Consider the following 20,651-nt stretch of genomic DNA (forward strand, 5'->3'; position numbering starts at 1 on the left):
CGAACTCATGCCACCAAACAATCAAATTGAAATTTTGTTACTAAGGGAGTGGTATGAGATGATCTAAATAAGTATATTTTTTAATTTTTTGATTTTTTATGAAATATGAGTTGGGTATGGATTGGGTATGAAGTGATGTGATAGAGAAGTAATATGACTTAAATAAGATGATATGACTTAAATATGATAGTGACTTTTTGATTTTTTGACTTTTTGACTTTTTTAGGTTATGACAAACAAAGCCTAAATTTTCCGACTATAAAAAATGATAGCCTGCGTTTGGTTGTGTTTTGTAAATGTGATTTGAGAGTATGAGTTTATTTTGAGTTTGTAGGTTGTAGAATTATGATTTGAGTGTAGAAAATTTGTTTGGTTATGGTTTTTAAATAGAGTGTTGAATTGTATTTTGAAGATGTATTTTGAATTAAGTTTTGAAAGTTTGATGTGACATGTGAAAGATGAAAATTTGTTTGGTGATGTGTTTTGAAAATAGTTTTCAAAAATTAATTCAACCAATAATTTATCATCAAACACACAACTCATATATAGATATCCATATTTTTTTATTAACAATAATAACCAAACTATTTTTAAAATACAGAAATTAAAAATTGATTTTTTTTGTCAATTATTTTTTTTTTGTAATTTTTTTGAATAATTGTTTTTTCGAAATAATTTTTTCATTTTAAAATAAACCTATGTCAATTATTTTCTGCCAATTAATTTTTCTATCAATTCATTTGTAAAATACGTTTTTAATTTTTTCTAACATTTTATTAAAGTCAACAACTTTTGAAAATACATATTAATAAAGAAGGAATAAATACACTAAATTTAATATTTTAAAATACAAATCATAACTTAAATCTTACAAAATATTATCAATTTTTTTTTCCATTTATTACATGTTATGAATTTCGTCCAGATGTGGCAATAGAAATGCAATGCATTATTGTACCCGTTGAGCTCATATAATTGTGGGATTGACATACAAAATGACTATTATGCCCCTCTTGACTTAAATGGAAAGTGGTTACATAGAACAAAATATAAAGGGTAAGATAATAATTTCACTTTCTTACTACCTACCCCCTATGGTTTCATAGCTGTGTTCAACACTGAGGTAAAGAAAAAGGAGAGGCTGCAGCTGTGTACTCAGTGCACGGATGTGATATATATATAAAAAGCAATAATATTAAAATCAAATAATATTTAACAAATAAAAAGTAAATTAAAAAAAATACAACATGAACCTTTTGAACCTTACCCTTTCTATTAAATCTGAATCCCATTCCGTTTACCACACCAACTTCACCATCTCAGAAACACCTTTTCCAGTTACATCAGAAAACAAAAATTAGAGAAATAGAGCATATCCACCATCTCATTAGGTCCTCCTTCTCCACTTCCATAATTTACAGGTTAGTTTTGATGCCAGTTCATCTTCATATTAGCTTCAGATATTAGCTTCAGGCATTAGCTTCAGAGGGAGTGACGGAGGGGAAGAGGAGGACAACCGGCCGGTCATCCCACCGGTCTACCGGCCGGTCATCCCGGCCCAGTCACCATTCCACCTTCGTATCTGTTCGCTTTGTTTCATATCTGTTCCATTTTCATCTGTTATGTTTTCTGATTTCTGTTCTAATTTTGTCACATTATCATTTATTTTTCTGATTATCAGTTTCTAAGTTAAAATAAACTGAATGAAACAAACCCAATAAAAATGAGAAATATCATTCCCTATATATATATATATTTTTTTTGTATAAAAATCTGTTTCTATGGCATCTGCCTAATTAAATTTTGTCACCAAATTTTTTTATATTTATTTTTTACATAAAAATAAGTTTGTATGCACAAAAATGTACTAATAGTTGATATATTTTTTATACATTTTTCTTACATCTCATATGTTTTAATATACAATTTTCTTTCACTTTTGCAGTCATCATGCCAAGAATAAAACGAACCAGGCCCGAACTTAGTGAATCCTCAAACCCTGTACCACCACCACAACAACAACATGATGGCTATCCAACTAATGATTTTGCAACATATCATTATGAACAAGCCTATGAACATTTCATTACTTGACCAATTATTACGGGGAGAAACGTAAAACTACTTTCTAAATATGATTCACTCTTACTTGGCAAATTAGATACAATGGGACGGTTACCATTAAATAATTTGCCAAATAAGATATATCCCCATCTTCTTCGATTATTTTATGTTTACTTGACACTGGGTGACCAACAAAATAAACTGTTTAGTCTTACCTCTTATGTTAAGGGGAAAAGAATCACACTCTCTTTCCGTCGTTTTGCACAAATTATTGGAGTCGAAACAGGAGATTTACAATGCTATTTTCAAAATGAGGCCGCATTAGAAAAAATTGTTGATGATGTCACTCAGATTTATACCACAATTTGTGACAACCGATTTAGCGGCACTAATTTACAAGTTAGCCATTTAAAACCTCACCTTCGTATTCTCCATCGATGGATAGTTGAAAATATCACTCCCAAAAAAGGATATTATAATAATGTTTCATGTTTTCAAGTTTACTTGTTATATTGTTTTGAAATTGGACAAAAATTAGATTTATGCTTTTTATTACTAAAAGAAATGATGCTTGCAAAATTAGATACTCTAAGTGACTGGTCACTACCTTTTGGAGTTTTGTTAACCATGATTTTCAAAACCCATGATGTGAACCTTGAAGGTGAAGGATGGATTAAAATCACTTCACCAATTTCTGAGTATACACTACCCCAAGCTGGTGGTGCTGACACCTTGATAGGCTCTATTAATCTTGAAAATGAACCAATACCTGATGAGGAAGAACCCAATGACAATGCCATGCCACCAAATGAACAACCCCATTACTGGACTGATTATTTAGCCTTGGAACAAGAACAGTACAATCAGTGCCTATAATGGGAACAACAAATGGCTAATCAGCTCAATACATTGGGTACTCAGTTCGATGAATTTGGTACTCGGTTCGATGAAATTGCCACCGCTCAGAACTCACTAATTCATCAATTTGGTGAGTTTCGTGTAGACTCAGAGAGACGCGTTGAACTGACAAGGAGCTGCATTGATCTGATTGACCATCGAGTCACTCAGCTGTACCATCAGCATTTCCCTCCACCTCCAACACCACCTGACAATGATGTTTAACTTGTTTAAAAATCAAGTACAATGGTTCACAGATATGGTGGTTATATTTTTTTCTCTTTTTTTGTTTTGGTTATTTATTTGGTGTGTTTTGTTGTGATTGTTTTACTTTTGTTATTTTGTTATAAACTTTTGTATTCACGTAATGAATAACAACGAGGGGTTTTTTTTGGAATCATTTAATTACATAGTTATAATGTTATAACAATCTGTGCAAAAAAATTATGCATTGAAAAAATTATTTGTACACAAATTAATAAATAGTAATTCATAAATGTCTACGAAATCCTTCATTTGAATAAAATGAATAAAAATTACACAATTATTAAATAATTTGTCTGCATCAATTATAATATAAAATTAAATTAATGTTTTGAAATTAAATAAAACAAGTTACAATTTAATAATATTTAATAATAAACATTCTTTTTTTAATGAAAAGGAAAAAAAAAAGTTAATATAAACTTCTGTACAGAAAATTAAAAAGAATACCCCAGCGTTTACGCAAATTATACACATTTACTTTAAGATGTACCCAGCAAATTTTTACACATTCTTCATATAAAATAATATTTTGCTATAAAATCGAGTGATATAAAACAATAAAATATAATTTACTTTTTTATTTTATTTTATTTTATTTATTATTATTATTATTATTATTATTATTATTATTATTATTATTATTATTATTATTATTATTTATTTGTTACACTTTTAAATGGTGAACTTATCACCACCACCAGCCACCACCGCCAACCACCCACCAGCCACCACCACCCATCTGCCACCCACCACCACCCACCTACCACCACCACCCACCACCCACCTCCACCCACCACCCACCACCCATCTGCCACCCACCACCACCCACCACCCATCACCACCCACCACCTACCCACCACCCAACACCACCCATCACCCATCACCACCCACCACCACACACCTACCACCACAACCCATCTGCCACCACCACATTTAATTTAATGACAACATATTTATTTATGAAAGTTACTAAGAAACACATTGCATATTAATAACAACATATTAAATTGTCTTTGCTCTATACATAAAATTGCATATTACACATTGCATGAACAACATATTTAAGTACACACTGATATGCGAAAACAATTATCTTCATTGCCCATGCGATGATGTTTGTGTTTTATTTCATTTCATTGTCATTTAGCCCAATCGTTGTCCTCAGTATTAGTTATCCTACAAAAAGATAAAAGAAGTCAGTAAATCACAAAAACAGGCAAGAAAGGGCGAAGTTATGTAGTAACGGTGTCATAATGACTGAAATAATTTACCAAATAATTACGCATTCACAACCAGTAGTCAGTACGATATTCACTTGCCTTGTTCACATTCCTTTTCTATGCATGGTGAACATGATTTTGCCACATAGCAGTAGCAATTGCATCCCTAACGTTCGATTGGGACGTTAACCCATGCTGTGACATGTTAACGTAGTCAGCTTGGTCTCCAATTTGTTCACATTCCTTTTCTATGCATGGTGAACATGATTTTGCCACATAGCAGTAGCAATTGCATCCCTAACGTTCGATTGGGACGTTAACCCATGTTGTGACATGTTAACGTAGTCAGCTTGGTCTCCAACAAGCCCGTCTGCTTCTGCTTTTGCGGCCATTTCATTATCAGCTTCCATAAAGAATGGATCCATAGCTGCATGCAAACGAATCCAATTGTGCACTACACAACATGCAATCACAAGAGGCCCTTGTCGTGTAGACTTGTAATTTGGCATGGACCGCAATATTGGGAAGCGCTTCTTCAAAACACCAAATGTTCTTTCTATGACATTGCGTAATGACAAATGTCGATGGTTAAACAATTCCTTAGGTCCTGCATAACGATGGCCACAAAACTCTTGCAAGTGATACGATTGAGACCGAAATGGGGCAAGAAATCCAGGCATGTTCATGAAACCAACATCAACTAAATAGTACTTGCCTACATGTAAATAATGAATACATAGTTCTGTCAATTGATATGTACAAAAACAGACAAGGAAAAAGTGTACCGTATGCTATTCAGGGACAGTCACCATTGGGTGGGTGTGGGAACTGTAGATCAGCTCGTGTAATAGAGTCAACCAGAATAGCGTTGTCGTGGGCGCTACCTTCCCATCCAGAATTAATAAATGTGAACAACATATCGAAGTCGCAAGCTGCGAGTACATTTTGCGGTACCGTTGCTTTCCGACCGCGGAATGTATTTTGTCTTGAAGTAGGGACCCATGCATCCACCAATGTGCCATTGATAGCACCGACACAATCCTAATTGACAGATATTTGTTTGATATTAAAAGAGAAACAAACTTCGATATTACTTTCATAATAATAAAAAAATACTTATTAACACTTATTGATATGAACAAACTTACAGGACAGTCATACTGTTCGTACCTTGAACCAGGGAAAAAACATCCTGTCATTTAAAATTTTTCCCGGTATGTCCTCTAGGTTATGTGGTTTGATAACCGATGATGAAAGCTTGCACAATACCCGTATAACAATTTTTATGTGCCGACAAATTGTTTCCGTGGAGTGTTGAAATCTATCTGCCATTATTCGATGGTGATCATTTGTGCAAAAGTGTATAAAAAAATTCCAAGCGATTCCTCCACACTGATATGCATATGTTCAGTATCGATAAAGCCATTATGGAGTAAAGTGTCTTTCCATAAAATGAATGTTTGTGCATCCATTCGCGTAACGTTCATCATTGTTTCTGGATGACCATTTAATAGGCTGAAGATGTAATCATCACTTCTGAATGGACACGTTCGCTACGGTCGGCGACTACTTGACGCGTTGATATGGTCATGCATTAAAGAAATCATCAAAAAATCTATAAAATCATTAACAACCTCATCCTCCTCTGATGAGAGCTCCATTGTATTGTTTTCTCTGTCGGATGACATATGCCTTTGTGTACATCACAGTAAAAGCTAGGGATGGCAATTTGAAACCGACCCGACGGGGATCCCCGACCCCGACCCCGATTTGAGCGGTTTTTCCCCGAAAAATACCCCCAACGGGGAGGTGACGGTATTTGAAAATCAATCCCCGATCTGTTTCGGGCCGGGGACGGTGATCAGTGTGCAAGCCCCGGCCCGTCCCCGACCCCGGCCCCGTCCCCGTCCCCGACCCCGAATTTCCCCGATGTAAAATTACTTTTATACCCTCTATATATATATATATATATATAAAATAAACCAAACAACCGTGGGGCCGTGGTCTCTCTATATATATATATAAAATAAACCAAACAACCCGTCTCTCACTGGTCTCTCACTCTCTCACTGGTCTCCCACTCTCTCAACTCTCGTTCTTCCGTCTCTCTCTCAACTCTCTCACTCACACTCTCACTTTCACAGTCGCCTCTCTCTCACCACCACCGAACCCACCGTCACAGCCACCGTCGACCTCGCCACAGCCATAGTCGACATCGCCGCAGCCACCGTCGACCTCGCCACAGCCACCGAATCATACTCAGATCTGTTATCTCTCTCTCACTCTGTGATCTGATCTTGTTGGTGATGAGAGATTTTCAGATTTTTTTTTTCAATTTTTTTTTTAAAATTTAAATCTGTTAATGATGATGAATCTGTGGTTGAATCTGTTAGATCTGTACTCAGATCTTGTTGGTGATGATGAGATTTTCAGATTATTTTTTTCAATTTTTTTTTTTAAATTTAAATCTGTTGATGATGATGATCTGATCTTGTTATTAAATTTGGTATGTTGTTGTTGTTGAATATGAATCTGTGCTTGAAATTTTTTTGGGACTGAAATTTTTGGGATTGAAATTTGAATCAGATTTGGGGCTGAATTTTTTTTTTTTTTTTGGTCGGGGAATTTCCGGGGTCGGGGAAACCCGATCCCCGTTAGGGGGCGGGGGCGGGGCCGGTATGTTCCCCGTCGGGGATCGGGGTCGGGGCCGGGGAAATTTCTACCGTCGGGGATCGGGGACGGGAAGGGCGATCCCTGACCCCGCCCCGCCCCGTTGCCATTCCTAGTAAAAGCATAATTATAAAATATGTTATTTATGCTGTAACAGTTAGCGTTATTGGTGAAACAGTAAAATTCAGAGGAGAACAAAATTTATTTAACACATGATCATATTATAATAACAGAACATAGTTTTAATATAACAGAAAACACTTAAAAGTTCAAAAAAAAAAATATGAACATAGAAAAGGAAAGAGGATATGATGGAATGAAAAAAAAATAAAAAAAACCAAATCAGGAATAATGAAATCATCAAACAGTTCAGCCAAGAAGATTTGCTAACACAAGCAAAACAGAACTTCTCAATTCACTGCAAAGCCAGGATCATGGTTAGGCGCAAATGGGTAGGAGTGCGCATAAAAAACCTTCGCCATTCCTTATCCTTAAACAGTGTCAGTGCCCTAACGTATTGCAACGGTGGTATGTCCCCAAGCTCAAGCAATGCATCTTGACATGCATCAAGGGAATAATCATCACCACCTGCACTTACAGCCTCAGCCTCATTTTCTTGTGCACGTGAATGTCCTGTTTTGGCTTGTACATAGGATGTGAAAGCTACGCACACATCATCAAACCCACTTGACCGTGACTTTTTGGAACGACCACTGTCAGCCTGGCTGGTTGCAGGGCCCCTCTTGTGACCTTTGCCCTTTGCTGGATCCATATACCCATCCCTGAATAAGTCAACAGGAAAGGCCTCAGCAGCATTACTCCCACCAGCGTTACTCCCACCAACATCAACGTTCCAAAATTTATTTAACATGTCATCTTCTTCTTCTGAGTCAAGAGGTCCTTGTGTGGATGAACGAGATAGGGCCCCTGTGGCACAACAATTTTCAACAATTTCTGCCATTTCTTAAAAATATTCAAACCTTTTTGTCCTAAACTTCTTCACATTTCTGCTAGCCTACAACAATTACAAAACAAGAATTAAACACTGTATATATCATGAAATGTTTATAATAAAATTAGAAAATAGTACAGATTAATGGAAAACCTTATCCCAAAATTCATCGGGTGCAACAACAGTGCCTATAATAGGATCCCATCCCAGACCAGTCTGTGCCTTCAGTCACTTAAATGTCTGGTAATCAGCTTTCAATCGCTGATATTTTTGGCACACCTTGACACCTGTATATCGAAATCCATATATGTTGTGCAACTGATTTGCACAATGATTCCAATGCCTAATTGTCCACGAAGTAGTACGGCCCGTTGTTTGATTGTTTCTAACCTCGTCTCTCAACATATTTATTAATTTCATTTCAATTCTGAGCGTCCACATTTTGGTGTTCTCATTATCATCGGAATTATTTCCATCCATCTATAAACATACAAATTTTATTTAAACTAGTTTGGGATGAATATACAAGCATAACAGAGTATTTTAAAGTAGTCTGTGATGGATATACAAGAATAACAGCGTCAAAATGGTTTGAAGGAGAACACAGATAAAGGAAAAAGAACAGATAATTTTATTTCGAAGAAAAAAATACGTAGCAGATTAATTGAATTTAAATAGCAGAAATATAACAAAAAAAAAAAAACATTCAGATAGCAGAAATATAACCACAAATAATAATAAAAAATCAGTAAACATTGTGTTTAAATAGGAGGAAACAAATCAGTAAAAGAAAAATTAAGGAAAAAAAATTAGTAAAAAAGCTCGGTAGGTTCAAACAGACCGGTAGGTTCAAACCATTAACGAAGAAATGAAAAATCGGAAGACAAAATGGGAAGAGGTGGGAGGACCCCGGGTGGTTGACCGGCCGGATGACCCGGGGGACGACCGGCCGGGTGTCCCAGGCACTGCCGCTTCAGGTTTTGATCGATGAAAGGTTCAAACAGTTCATAATTTAAAATAACAACTGATCTGAAATGGAAAATACGCCTCTACAAATTCTCATAAACCATTTAGGAACTGATTTCAACTTCTCCGAAATCATTTATACATAACAGATGAAGATTGATTTACTGACTATTCTTGAAGAACAAAAAAGTTGAAACAGTTCAGGATGAAGGATGAAGAATTAAATCATTTATCGACTCGTCTGAAATCATTTTTAGATAACAGATGAAGGATGAAGGATTTATTTACCAGATTAGTAGGAGTTGAATAGTTATCGCCGGTGATGGAATGTGTATACTGATTGAATGTGCCACTGTTTTCTCGTCGAATTCGACAATAAATTTGATAAATTTGACCTGAAAAAAATTAAAAATAAATTAAGATGAATTTCTCAAATAATTTCCCTATAACAAAATATGTAAATAAATTTGTGAGTAATTTCACTTCGCAGTCGTCGTTGTTTGGTTGCTCATAATAAGAATCGTCCGCAACGCGCAAATCGTAACTCAGTCGATTTGTGAAATATGATACTAGTACAGAGCGGGTTGGGTGAATTCATTATTTATAAAATGCGTCTGAAACCCACCCGTGATGAATCTGAAGTACGGATGTTTGATACAGGAAGCCACCCGTGATGAATCTGAAAGACTGATATAGATGATAAATCTGAAGGACTGATGTAGATGAGGTTCACGTGAAAGTTACAGAGACGATGAAGAAAGCAGAAACGTTGAAAGGGAGACACAAGCTGCCAAATAGATTTTCAAAATGTAATTTGAATTAACACGCGGAATTAATTTTTGAACATCGTATCCAAACGTCATGCGCGAGCTCACGTGTTGAAAATTGATTTGAATTAACAACCAAACAGAGCCATAAATTTTGATTAAAAAATGATAAATTTTGATTATAGGATTTGTTTGAGAAGTGAGTTGGTTTTTAATTTTTTGACTTTTAGTTATTTTAGTTTGGGATTAAAAGTCTATGAATTTTTTGCCTTTTTAGACTTTTATGAGAGAAAGAATTTAATGATTATATATTGAATGTGATGTTTTATTTTATTAAATTAAATTAATTTTTTTTTTATGATTATTTTAATTAAAAAAACTCCAAATCAACTTGACAAACGAGGACATAATAACCTGATGATGATTATAGTGAAGAACATGAAACAATTTAGTTGAGAAGTTGCTTTAAAGGTCACTCACTGTCTGGCTAAAGGAAACACCATAGGTTGAGCTTATAATAAGCTAATCACTAGGTTCAGAATCATAGAAGTCCTTGAAACCCTTTAATAAAGGTGATATAGACCTAGGACTCTCTCACCCCTCCCATGCTCTCTTCCCCTAGGCTTAAAAAAGGTTTTTATTTTTATTTTATAAAATAATAAAATAAAAATTCTCAGCCATTGTAAAATGTGAAAATGTAAAAGTGCTTTAAAAGCATGGGAACCGGTGTTGGTGGTAGGAAGGAGCCAAACTTTAGTGGTCCTTAAATTTCAGCTTTTGCTTTTATGGCCTTATTAAATTTCATAGCCCTATTGGCAAGGGGACCTTAGAGGGGGGATATGATTGGTTTATCCGGTTGGGTCACAGTTACTAGGAGGAAGCAATTTTGATTTTTGCCATTATCATACGTGCATTTTAGTTGTGTGCCATAAGACACACGGAAACGTAGAGCTCGGAGAGGAATTTGTGAAATTCGTAATTTGATCAAATTTAGTTTAATTCAGTAGGTTTGAATTGGTTTTTTGGATCTGTGGTTTAATTTTGAATTGAAAAATTAAAAATTTATAGTTTACGAATTGGTTCCAGATTGAACTCTACGGTTCTGAATTGGAACCGATCCGGATCGTATACAAATAATCTATGTTTTTATTATACACCCTTCTGCATAGTATTTTTTCTTATTTTATATAAAACTTAAATCCAAACCTAAATTTGCGTAGTATCTTCTTTTATTACTTTTGTTTGCTAGTTTTAAATGTTAATTTGTAATAGCTTAAATACTTATGGTGGAACTAATTTTCTTATATGGTTGTTTAAATTCTAGAACAGTATATCGCTATTATGAAAAGACATGTTATTGTGAAACTAATATGATACTATATTTATATTGTTATGAAATTAAAATGTTATATATATTTTTTTGTTATTTAATTATGTAAATTCGTGGTCTTAAACCGATCCAATCCGTGTTTAAATGGATTGGTTCGGATTGGTTTCACGATTTAAATGGATTAGATTGGTTTCAATTTTTCAAAAATTATAAATAACGAATTAGTTCTGATTTTATCCTAATCCGATTCAATCAGGACCATGCTCACCCCTATGGAAACTTATGTCAACCCCTATTTGATGAGAGGTTATTTGATAATTTAAAACCAATGTTTCACATCATTTATACCTTAATATTTGTCACGTTGTCTTTAGAAAATTAAAAAAAAAAACTATTGAATCTATTATTTTAACTAATAATTTAGGATAAATTACACTAATAGTCTTCATAATTCTGGACTCGTATCATTTTGGTCCTTAACTTTTTAATTGTGGTACATTTGATTCTAAATTTTAAATTTTGTTTCAAATAAAAACAATTGAAGATGCCATTATTCAATTTGAAGGACAAAAAACTAATTTAACAAAAATAAATATTAAAAAAAATATTTTTGAATTTTAAAAAATTATTTCTACTCACTAAAGATAAAATTATGTAAAATTGATAAATCTTTTATACATTTATTTATTTACCAAATTAGTTTTTATTATATGTTTGGATGATGATCATGTAATGGGCGGTTGTTAAGTTTTTAATGTGTAATTGATATATTTAATATATGAAATATTTTTAGTTTTGGATTTTTTAATTTAATGGATTGGTTTAATAATGATATCAAAGTTGTCACCATATTTGACTTTTGAAAAAATAAAAACTAATTTAATGAAAATAAAAAAAATCATCCATTACATAATCATCATCCAAACATACAATAAAAATTAATTTTGGTAAAATAAATAAATAAAAAAATGTAAAAGATTTATTAATTTTACATATTTTATCTTTGGTGGGTAAAAATAATTTTAAAAAATTTAAAAATATTTTTTTGACATTTATTTTTATTAAATTAGTTTATATTTTTATCAAATTAACAACTTTATCCTTGAAATTGAGCCATCGTATTTCCAATCGTCTTTATTTAGAACAAGATTCAACATTCAAAGTAAAATGTGTCACAATTGAAAAGTCATGAACCAAAATGACGCAAGTCTCAAACTATAAATATCATTATTGTAATTCATCCAATAATTTATTAAATTACGGTGCCACATAAACTTGAGGAGGACTAATTAATAAATTTCCCTATTTGATTCATACTGAGTACCTTACTCCTAGCTTCCCTGGAAATATACGTGCGCTATGTGGCACTATTACTTAATTCTCAAAATTGATGCAACTCGAGGTCTTAATCCAAAACATTCCGAAGAAACTAAAATTAATTCAGTCTAACTTTGTTAATAGACATATTGGGTAAGTAAATTGAAACAATTTTTATACATTAAGATATAGATTGACACAACTTTAATATTGAAGGGCTAAGTTGAAACACTTTTATATATTAAGGATAAAATTGACATAATTTAAATACTAGGGACCAAAATGACATAATACTCATAATAGTTACCTAATAAATTACAGTAAACAACCCCTTTATAGGTCCAATTAAGCAATCCATTCCAATTTGTAGATTGAAGAGAAGAGAAAAGCCCTCTTCCTAATGATACTCAACAATCTACCATTATTCTCAACCACAAGATTGGCAAATATACATATATATATAAAGATATACAACCATTATTTCAATATAACAAAATTTGAATGAGTGGCTATATAATAATGCTCATTCTCAAGCAACTCTTTGCTTGTATCATCCTCATGAACAATCACTTGTATGTAGCACAAACAATCTTTCTTCTATCCAGTTGCCATTCCAATTGCTTCAATTACCGCCTCTTCATGTCTCACCTGCATTTCCAATGTTCAAAATTTTGAGTTTTGAACCATATGGAATCTATCTAATAGATATGTATATATGAGTAGTATATATAACCTTTGTAGTCCAACAGTTGCCTCCACCATTGTGGAGAGCATCCACAAGCCCAGTGTAGTTCCAATTCTTAATTACGTTGTATGGTCCATCATGGATTTCGACTTCTATATGGCGTATCCCCCATTGTTTATTAAGAAAATGATGCTCTTCTGCCCAGATCGAATCATAGACGACACATCTTGTGCAGGCATCTGCTAATGCTTAAATTAAATGAAAATATGGGTTGATGACTTGCATATTCAGTTTCAACAAAAATGATCAAAAATTAAAAATGGCTCGAAATCTCTTGTTCAAAAATTTTGTTTGTACCTGGAAGCTCCCGTTACCAATGCAAGCAAAAGCAATCACTCGCTTATCCAGTACAGCTTGGGCATAGCCTAGCGTTGCACCAACTGACCATCCAATCAAAGCATATTGCATTTGGAATTCGTATCTGTAATGTAACACCAAATTTATTTATTTTTTATTTTTTTCAATGGGAGTCGTAAAAAAAACTTATAACACCTATTGAGAGGATAATTTATATTTATAAATTAGGCCGAGTTGGGTAATGGGTCGTTATGGGCCACAATATGGAGGGCAGAGTAAAAAGACCTTGAAAATTAGTCTGGTCCCAGAGTCTTGAAGTTAGTCCGGTCCCAGACGGCCCTAAAGTTAGTCTGGTCCCTGAGAGCCTATTGTTATCTTGGTCCAGGAGAGTACTACGGATAGCTCGGTCGCCAGGTTGCCGCACTCAGAGTTAGTACGGTCACGGTATAGCGCAGCTAGCTCTGTCAGACCTAGCTAATGGTTAGCACTGTCTAAGCAATACTATGGTCAGCACTGAAAAAACCGTGGTAGGAGCAGTGAATAGAAGAACTGAGGTAGAGTTATCTCGGTCTGGTCTGCGGCTTAGCATAGCCATGCTTACCTTGGTCATGTTGGAGTCCGGCCATGGTATGACTATCTCACTTGGTTAAAGCAGTGAGGGGGGTGTTGAAGGATAAGCATTATCTTTCAGGAGAGTGAATCCTAGAAGGACTCTACATGGAGGAGTAAAAGTCCTACTAGGATTGTGCCACACGGAACCTATAAAAGCTCACAAACATCACCTATGGAGAGGTAACACAACTTTGATTCCTGAACACACAGAGCTTTTTGTCTATTTGTCTATTTTGCTGACTTAAGCATCGGAGAGGTATCCGGCACACACCCGCCGGCTAGCTCACGTTTGTATTTTCAGGGGATAAAGCGATGTCGTACGGAGGAGTGCAGACTTGATCAACAGGATTACACGGGAAGAATATTTCGTGCCCGTACAATTGGCGCCGTCTATGGGAAGATCAGACTAGAACAAAACCTCTTGATTAAGCTTTTCCTCTTTAGAAGCAATGGCGCACAACGAAGATTTGCCGCAGTCCGCCATTGACGGACAAACACCAGAGGGGGGTGCAAGGCGTGAAGGCCTACCTTCTATCCCTCCCATGGCGGACTTGGAGCCACAGCGACAAAATCCCAGGAGGGATGCAAGGGGGAGGAGGCGGACTAACAGCCCCCGTCACTCTCATTCACGAAGTCCTGACAGACAAAGGCGGAGGATTGATCCTCAAGTTCTGGAGGACCGCGTGAAGGAGCAAGATGAATTAATAAGGAAGATGGCGGCGAACATAGAGGCCATGAAGCGCCAGATCAAGGGAAAATGGGTGGCGACAGGAAAGGGGCGCAAAGGCAATGCGCCTCCTTGCCACTCAGAAGATCGTAGTAGGCATACCACGACATCGCAAGTAGAAAGTAGAAGCCTCAGGACGAGCGACACTCAATCAAGGACTTTCAGAACTCGTTACTCCAGGTCTGAGAGAACGAGATCATTAAGGTCTTACACAGAGGGAAGTACCTATCGGCCCTCACACACGCACCATACATTATCCAGGCAAACGGAGTTGCCTAGATCGTCCGACTTACGGACTGTGCTTGAACAAATGGCGCGACAGAAGGAGAATGCTAGGGCATGCGACCCGCACAGAGTTTCAGCCCTTCAGCGGTTGGCTTCTCGGACGCATGGAAGCGTCGAGGTTGGAATGCCAGTACTACACCTTGCCTACGAACCAATAGATAAAGCGTTGGCAAGACTACATAGCTCGCCGTTCGTTCCGGAGATTGAGAACGCATCATTACCCTCTAGCTTCATCCAGCCTAAATTTACCACGTACGAAAGGAAGACAGACCCTTATATGCACCTAAGCCACTTCCGCCAGGTTATGGCGGTATATCGACGAAACGAGGCTTTGATGTGCATCCTTTTGCCATCAAGCCTTGGTGACCTAGGCTTGACTTGGTTCAAAAAACTTCCAGAAGGCAACACAGCCTCCAGGGCGCAATTGGTGGAGGCGTTCGTAACAAGGTTCAGAACGAACACCAAAACCTCGGTGGAAATTGATCAACTGCTCTCTATCGACATGGGCGAAAAAGAGTCATTAAAATCCTACAATAGCTGCTATTGGGAGACCTTCAACCAGATTGGGGACTGCCCCACCAATCTCGCCATTGCACAGTACAAAAGAGGCCTTCCAGTCGGGAACAGACTAAGGGACTCAATCACTATGACATCGCCTCTCACGATGGAGGCCTTATTGGAGAGAGTGCACCAGCACATTCGGGTTGAAGAAGATGGCGCCCGTGCTAAAGCAAAGTCTAGCACGACAACAGTACCAGATAAAAAGACCGCGGCAAAGATCAACGTGGTAGAACGTCCGAACAAAAACGGACGAGGCAGACGGGACAACGGAGAAGACCAGGATAAAAGATGGTTAAGAGTCCGCACTGCCATTACCACGGTATTCCAAAAGCCAATCTACCGGATTCTAAACGAGATACGCGATGAACCTTTCGTCAGATGACCTGCCAAGCTAGGAGAGGCTCAGAAGGACTACGACGAAAGATCACGGTGCACCTTCCATAAAGAAAAGGGGCACCGCACTGAAAATTGTACACCATTGAGACAACATCTAGAGGAGTTGGTGGCGGCCGGTCACCTGGACAAATACATTGAAGGAGGGGCGCAGCCAGCCCCCAAAATAACAACCACCCGAACGGAATGCCAATCAATGTCCCACCTCAAGGCGTGATTAACGTAATACATGGAATATGCGAACCTGAGCGCGTATGTGAGCTCAGGGGCATGATCAAAAAGGCTGAGCACTTAAGGGAGATTCTAAGTTCACAACCCACAATCAAGAAAGGAAGAATGGAGGCCACGAACGTCATGTCTTTTTCAGACAAGGACTTGCAAAGAATATATTGCCCTCACAACGATGCACTGGTCGTCACCCTCCACGTCAAGGACTACAACGTCAAGCGAATTCTGATAGACCAAGGTAGCTCGTGTGAGATAATGTATTACGACACCTTCAAACAACTGAAATTGGAGGACAAAGACCTGGCACCAGCTGTATCCCCCCTGATCGGATTCAACTCAATGCCAGAATGGCCAGTTGGCAAAATTATCCTGCCAGTCAGGGCAGGAAGCCTGACAAAACAAGTGAAATTTTGGGTGTTAAAGGTCTTTTCCACTTACAACATAATCTTAGGAAGAACATGGCTCCATGCCATGAAATCAGTAGCATCATCCTACCATCAAGTAATGCGGTTCCCCAACGAAGCCGGAGTAATTGAAGAGGTCTTTGGAGATCAAATTATGCCCAAGCAATGTTTCATCACGATTAATGGCAGCCGCGCCACCAAGGGATATGTTCACTCGGTGAAAGAACCCGAGAGCAATGAAATGTTCGCAGATGTCGGCAAAGCAGCCGATCAAAAAGCAGTGGAAGACTTGGTAGAGGTAAGAATAGATGAAAAGAACCCGAATACGTTCTTTTTGCTCTGTTCGTCGTTGTCCAGCACTGAGAGATTAGAGGCCTTGGAATTCTTGACCTCTAACATCGAAGTGTTCGCTTGGACACCCTACGACATGCCAGGCATTGATCCAAACTTCATCTGTTACCAACTCAATGTCCACCCATCCGCCAGACCATTCATTCAGCACACTCGCAGATCGGCACTCCACTACGCCGAGATAGTGGCGGAAGAAGTGGGAAATCTGCTAGAGGCAGGAGCTATCAGAGAGGTGCATTACCCCAGATGGATTTCCAACACAGTCGTGGTGCCAAAAAAGAATGGCAAATGGTGTGTCTGCGTCGACTATAAGATAGTCAACAAAGCATGCCCAAAGGACAGCTTCCCCTTACCACATATAGATCAATTGGTAGACCTAACGGCGGCGCACAACCGACTTAGCTTTCTGGATGCGTACAGAGGCTACCATCAGATCGCCATGTACGAACCAGACCAGGAGGTCACATCCTTTACCACTCTAAGAGGACTGTATTGCTACAAGGTCATGCCCTTTGGCCTAAAGAACGCAGGGGCAACATTCCAGAGAATGGTCACCAAGATGTTTGAGCCGGTGTTAGGCAGAACAATGGAAGCTTACATCGACGATATGATGGTCAAAAGCAAGGATGAGAACGACCATCTAAGGGACCTAGGTGAGATGTTCCAGATTCTGAAGAGGCACAAGTTGTGCCTTAATGCATCTAAGTGCGCATTCAATGTAGGATCTGGCAAATTTTTGGGCTTCCTGGTGACCAACCGGGGTATAGAAGCAGACCCCTCCCAGATCAAAGCTATTCAGGATCTGGAGAGACCTAACTCAGTAAAAGAAGTACAGCATCTCACCGGCATGGCAGCTGCACTTAACCGATTCATTAGCCGGTCGTCAGATAGACTACGACCATTTTTTCAAGCATTGAAAGCCAAGTTCGAGTGGGACGAAGAATGCGACAGCGCTCTGCAAAGCTTGAAAGAATACATGTCTTCTCCACCACTACTTGTCACCCCAATACCTGGAGAAGAACTCTTCCTGTACCTGGCAGTCTCTCAGCACGCAATCAGCGCAGTGTTAGTCCGCGCGGAAGGAGGCCAACATCTGCCCATCTTTTATGTCAGCATGACATTACTGGGCGCCGAAACAAGGTACTTGCCACTGGAAAAACTGGCATTGGCCTTGATGATGGCCTCAAGGAAGTTGTCGCACTACTTTCACACCTACACCATAGTCGTCCTCGCAGCTTTCCTATTAAAAGCTTTGTTTGAGAGGGCGAACTTTTCTGGGCGAATCTTGAAGTGGGCAGTAGAGTTGGGACAATTCGACATCAAGTTTCAGCCCAGAACCACAATAAAAGCTCAAACTTTGGCAGACTTTGTCGCAGAATTCACCCTAGGAAGTCATCATATCTGCCCAGTCGACCTGACTGACACAACCGAACTAGGGATGAAAGTTGACACCGAAATAGCGCAACCCCTGGTGCAGAATACTCGGTCAAACTCCAAGGCAGACCAAAGTAAAGAGAGCAAGACAGAAGCGAACCATGCTACACCCAGCCAAGACTCACCAATGAATAAAAACTTGGTTCAACCAGATAGCAATGAGCAGACAGCAAGCATGGACCTTGAAGAAAACACCAGCAACATAATCAACCCCACGGCATCATCTGATCCCTCCACTTGCTGGAAGTTGTTCGTTGGAGAGATGTGGAAGCTCTTCGTGGACGGAGCATCCAACCGCTATTGTGCAGGACTTGGCATAGTCCTCATCTTACCAGACGGCCTAGTTGTGGAGCAAGCAATCAACATTGGCTTTCCAGCATCAAACAACGAAGCGGAGTATGAAGCACTCCTTGCAGGCCTCAAATCAACATTCTACATGAAGGCCACCGAGCTAATGGTTTACAGCGACTCACAGCTGGTGGTAAACCAAATTTCTGGCGACTACGAAGCAAAGGATGACAGAATGGCTAAGTACCAAGACTTAGTCAGAAACGAGATCAAAAGATTCGAAGCTGTAAGGATAGAACAGATTGGCAGGGAGGAAAACAGATACATCCATGGCAGATACATCCATCCCTCATCCGTTGTTAATTGACTACTTACCAAGACCAAGCATTGAAGACCCAGAAGCAGAAGAGGTATGTTGCGCCGAACTAGGCCCCTCATGGATGGATCCCATCATACTGTTCTTAAAAGACGGCGTCTTACCGGAAAAAAAGAAGGAAGCCAACAAAATTAAGCCACCAAGGAGGAAGATCGTTAGCTTACAGAGCCATTTCGCAAGGATACTGGTGGCCTTACATGCAAGCAGACTCGGAGAAGTATGTAAAGAAGTGCGAGAAATGTCAGAAGTTTGCACACTAAATACATCAGCCAGCTAGAGAGCTCCTGCCACTAACCAGCCCATGGCCCTTCGCAATGTGGGGCTTGGACATAGTAGGACCACTTCCAACAGCACCCGGAAACAGGAAGTTCTTTCTCGCGGCAACAGACTACTTCACAAAATGGGTGGAAACAGAGGCATTGGCATCAATCAAGGAAAAAGATGTGAAGAAGTTCGTCTGGCAGAATATCATCACTCGGTTCGGCATACCTAAAGCCCTAATATCAGACAACGACACTCAGTTTGATGGCAGAATCTTTAGAGGCTTTTGTGAAGAATAAAAGATAGAGTTCTACAATTCTACACCGGCGTATCCCCAAGCAAATGGCCAAGCAAAGGCATCAAACAAGGTTGTCTTGGATGGATTAAAGAAGAGGTTAGAAAAAGCAAAAGGCAAATGGACTGAGGAACTGCCTCATGTTCTGTGGGCTTACCGTACCTGTAACAACCCTCATACTGTTTACCGATTAATGACTGATTAACTGCTAATTACTGTTAAACGGAACGGATAACTGACTGATAGTTGAACTGATTAAAGTACTGAACTGACTGACCAAAATTGAAACTGAATTGAATGGATACATCTGTTGAATTGCATTCTATCTGTTGGTTGTTTATTTTATCTGTTCATGTTTGAGCGTTTAATTGAAGGCCTTATCGGCGGCCGAATTAGTAACCGATTGGTGTTTTATGAGCGTCATAATTAATGAAATTTTATGGTATATTTATTCGAAAATTGATTAGGTATGATTAGATTAGATTAAAATAAGCTAATTAAAGAGTTAAGCTTAATTACCATATTACCACCCTTAGTGGCCCACTCAACATACATGTTTGAGCCTCATTACACCTTGTATCAAAACACATTTTGATCAGCCATTTTCCTTGCTTTAGCCGACCTTGAGAGGGAGAGAGTGAGTTTCATCTTGCATTGCTTGGAACTTGGTAGAATTGCTTGAAGATTGAAGTGTGGATTGTTAATTTGAACCTCTAGACTTGCATTCAAGGAACCTAGGTATGAATTTCATCCTTTTGACTTGTGTTTAAGTTGATTCATGCATGGTTCATGTCCAATTGTAGAGCTAAGTCATGAATTGGTTCATTAATGGTGAATTGAAGCCCAATCTTTGCATGCATGGTAGTATTGTTGGATTTTGAGTTGTTTTCATGGCAAAATGTTACATGCATGTTCATGTCTTGAGTGTAGTCCATGATTTTATC

At 38.0% G+C, this 20,651-nt stretch overlaps 1 pseudogene; it reads right to left on the reverse strand.

The window, feature by feature from the left end:
* Positions 1-8,298: 8,298 nt before the first annotated feature.
* The window catches only part of LOC114320615 (pyruvate decarboxylase 1-like), a 44,236-nt pseudogene continuing 31,883 nt past the window's right edge, over positions 8,299-20,651 (reverse strand).

Source organism: Camellia sinensis, chromosome 14, assembly GCF_055761805.1.
Source record: "Camellia sinensis isolate YWXY chromosome 14, ASM5576180v1, whole genome shotgun sequence".
In the NCBI taxonomy this organism is placed as follows: domain Eukaryota; kingdom Viridiplantae; phylum Streptophyta; class Magnoliopsida; order Ericales; family Theaceae; genus Camellia; species Camellia sinensis.